The sequence below is a fragment of the Crocuta crocuta genome, unplaced genomic scaffold, assembly GCF_008692635.1.
Source record: "Crocuta crocuta isolate KB4526 unplaced genomic scaffold, BGI_CrCroc_1.0 scaffold64, whole genome shotgun sequence".
NCBI lineage: Eukaryota > Metazoa > Chordata > Mammalia > Carnivora > Hyaenidae > Crocuta > Crocuta crocuta.
In genome coordinates, this window is record NW_027530640.1 from 10,127,911 (window position 1) to 10,132,130 (window position 4,220).

The 4,220-nt window shown below is 40.9% G+C and overlaps 1 pseudogene; it reads left to right on the plus strand.

Moving 5' to 3' along the window:
* The first annotated feature begins 2,455 nt into the window (after positions 1-2,455).
* Positions 2,456-2,980, plus strand: LOC144235384 (large ribosomal subunit protein uL6 pseudogene; annotated as a pseudogene).
* The last annotated feature ends 1,240 nt before the right edge of the window (positions 2,981-4,220 follow it).

Here is a 4,220-nt window from a genome sequence, read left to right on the forward strand (position 1 = left end):
GTTCATTTTTTACTGACATGGGCCTGAAATCCTTCACACTGCAATACTGGCAAAACAGGTTTCCTCCCCATCCCCTTGCACTCTGCTGGTTTATCTCTTTCTTCCTTTTGCTCCCTTCTCGGCAGACTTAAGCTCCCAGCAAAGGGGAAAGGGAGGGAGAAAAAATACAAGATGGAGTGGGTTCAATCACAATTTAGAGTCACTCGAAACTTATCCATGGAACCATTACAAACACATCTTAATTTTCACTCTGAAAGAGACTCTGAAGTTCGAATCAAATTCTGTTTCCTTTAACTTTCATATGTATGTTAATCACATTCCTATGAAATTGAATAGAGAGAAGTGCCCCTCTCCTTGATAATAAATTTAATATGGAGATGATTAGTAGTGCATTTGTCATTGTTGCCTGGAGAGCTTCCTGCATTAGCCGTCCAGAAATCAGATCAACACCTAACCATCCCTGCCACTCCCTGAGTCCTCACCACAGTGCTGACCTCTGCAATAATCACCTTCTATTGATTTTCCCCCAAATTATTTAGTTTTTACATTTCATAATCAGATTACCTTAATTCATTACTCTTCAATATTTAGGGACAAACTCACAAATCCCAGATGACTGTGGTCTTAATAGGTAAAAAAAATTATATATAGATATCTATAGTCTGAAGTCTTTCTATTGACTTCCCATTTCTTCCCTCTTTTCCCAAAAGACAAAACTGTTTAGATCTGATAAAGCATCTGGCCTATTAGATGAGCTTTCCTTTTCTCTCTTACAGAAATCCTGATTGAAAATGTCACTGCTCCAATAGTGGCCTAGAGATATTTCCCTGGGACAAGCTGCAATTTGTCACTGAGTTCACTTTCAAAGCCTTCTGGTTTGGGAAAATGGGACTCTTTAAATTTTTTCTTACAAAGTTTCAAGTCACTCCTGAGAATTCAGATAACCTATACCTCATATCTTGAATCATTAAGTCATTAAGTTTTGGAGTACCATTTTTATGCAATAGTAGATACCCATGACAGCAAAGGAACGTCGAGAGTGTTTAGGAAGGAGACTAACATTATTAGGTTTGCTCTGGAAGGAGCACTCAAGCTGCTGTGTGGGGAATATATTGGTAGATAGAGAGAACGGAACAGAATACCCATTGGGCTACTGCAGTTGTACAGATAAGTGGCAGGAAGGTGAAGAGAAATGCCAAATTGATCTGAGATATATGCAGAAGGTAGAGTCAATGGAAGGCAAAGACTGACTGGAGAGAGAATAAAAGAGTCTCATTTTTCTGGCTCAGATGACTGGGTGGATGGAGGTATCATGCGCTGAGATGGGGAATATTGAAGAGAAGCAAGTCAGAGAAGCATGGGGAGAGGAGAGAGTCTATTTAGATGTGTCAGTTGAGATAGCACAGGATGGGGCATGTAGCAGTTAGAGAATTAGGAGATGTGTGCATGCTAGAGACTTGAGTGGTGATGAAATTCCTGAGAGCAATGGAAGGAGCAGGTATCTCATTGCAAGGAATGAGAAAAGGGAAACAGAGGGCAGAACCACAGGAAGCAGCAGAGCTGAGACTGAGAAGAGAAAGAGCACAGCCTGACCAGTAGACTCCCCCCAAAAAGTTGCTTACCACCCCCCTTCTCCTGTCTCCTCTCCTCTGTCTCCTGGCAACTTTGGGGGCTTGGACATGGCAAACCATGAGGCTGAGGAAACATGAAACTAGGCTCTCTTCCCCACCTGCTCATCAGAATTGCATACGCTATCCCAAGCCAACCTCTTTATTTTTTAAATGTTCTGTTCTACCCTCCTCTCTCCATTCCCTCCAGCCTGATTGTCTTCTTTTAAATGCTCCTCATTTCTTTGCCATCTCATTTTCTTTCATCTGCAACCTGCTATTAAGGTTGTTTCCCCACAGCTATGTTGACATGAAAACAGCTTAATCTGTTCTCCTAATTAACTTGTGATACATACACAGTGTCCAATGTCTCCTGCACAATAGTATTCTCTCCAGTAATCTCACAGCTGCCCCATAGAATGGAGTTTTACTTTACATCCCTCTTTCTTCCCTCTTGTTCCAATGGCTCCTCCAGCCAGATCTTTCTGTCCATGTTAAGACATGGACCTGCACCACTAGCCTGCTGAGTGACTACGGTAGCCACCTGTAGAGTTTTTCCATAGAGTGAGACATTGTCTCCATAAAACCCCTGTTAGAACACACTATGAGCATTAAGCAGCCACTATGTAGTATTAATGGTAAGTCAGATCATCTTTCTTCAAGAAAAGTACAGCACAGGGAATATAGTCATATAGTCAATAAAACTATAATACACTTATCATGGTGAGCATTTCGTAGAATGTATAATTGTTGAATCACTGTGTTGTACAACTAAAACTAATTTAATATTATGTCAACTATACTTCAATGAAAATTTAAAACTACACTTTGCTGCATCTACTGCAAGAATGAAGACCATTCTCAGCAATCAAGCTGCTGACATTCCAGAACATGTCAATATCATGCTGAAGGGACACAATGTAATTGTGAAGGGCCCCAGAGGAACCTTTAATCATGTCAAAGTAAAACTTAGTCTCCTTGAAAAGAAAAAGAAGAGGCACCGAGTGGACAAACAGTGAGGAAATGGAAAGGAACTGGCTACCATTCACACTCCCTGTAGTCATATACAACACATGATCAAGGGTGTTACAAGGGCTTCCTGTAGAAGATGAGGTCTGTGTATGCTCACTTCCCTAGCAACATCATTATTCAGGAGAATGTTTCTCTTGATGAAATCTGAAAGTTCTTGGGTTAAAAATACATCCTCAGGGTTCAGATGAGGCCAGGCATTGCTCATTCAGTATCTCAAGACCAGAAAGATGAGTTAATTTTTGACTTAGTAAGCCACAATGGTTAAAAACAAGGATATCAGACAATTTTTGGATGGTATGTAAGTTTCTGAAAAAGGAACACTTTAGCAGGCTGATGAATAAAATCTAAGTTACCCAGTTTCAGAAATAGCAAGATGCTGGATGACTTTTCAGACTTACCTGTGCTATTTTAAAGATGTAATAAAAACTTTGTATTGATTTGGGGATGGGGAATTAGAAATTAAAATAAATAAAATAAAATAAAATAAAAGCAAAGGGATAGCATTTTTAAAAGGAGCTAAGAAATTCCAATGAACTAAGGAAACTCATTCATATGGGGAACTCAATTAAGACATTTAATAGAGAAACCAAACTCAAGTCCAAATTACAGAAAAGGTAGGGATGAACCTGGAGAGTAGACAGCAATGTCAGGAGTATGAAGTGGGGTGGGAGGTTGTTAAGGTGAGGAGCTCAGAATTAAGACAGGGTTCCCCTTGTTGTGGGGTGCCTATGCCATGTAGAGGCAGTACGGCAGCCTCGGAGAATTTCAAGGGCCTTGATTCCCACTTAGTGCCTTCTAAATGCATGCACACACACGCATATCCTATATCATGTTACCTAATAAAGTTAATAAGCCTGGGCTGGCCAGACTCACCTTGGAACATGCAGTGTATAGCCCCAGCACAAGAAAGAAGAGAATGTGAACACAGATCAAAAGGTCATGCCTCTCATCACAAACCCCAACTTTATTAAACTTGTTGACACGGACTTGGTAAGACTACATACAATCTTTTTTGCCTCATGACAATTCTGACCATCTTCCTTGCATTGAAGAGGCTTATATGCAACTCCTAAAAGGCTAGACAATAATATAGCTTTCCTCATATCCTCAGGGTCTCCTCCAGACTCAGCCAAAACTTTGAGGACCACTGTATGAGGCAGGTGTTACCATGGGATGACACACAAAGAGGGATCCCCGTAAATGATCTCTCTAACTTCATTTACCACAACTTTCCATGATGCTTCACAGGGTGCTGCACATCAAGGGGTCTTCACAGCACCACCCATGACATCATCTAGAGGTGTCAAAACACTGTCCCTTGACATAATCTGGGGATGTCACAACATTGCCCATGATTTAATTCATGGCACTAGTGCTAGTGCTAGCTGCACTAGTGCTTCCTCTGAAAATACTTTGTTTCTTAATCCCAAGAATAGCTTCTGTGGTCTGAGCCCCCACCCCTAACTGCCCATAAGAAGAAACATCAGCCCCCAAAGGAATTATTATCTGAACTGCAAACAATGTCTGTAAACCCTCTGAAAAACCTACAACCACCTAAAGCCTGCTTTTCTTTTTACGAAG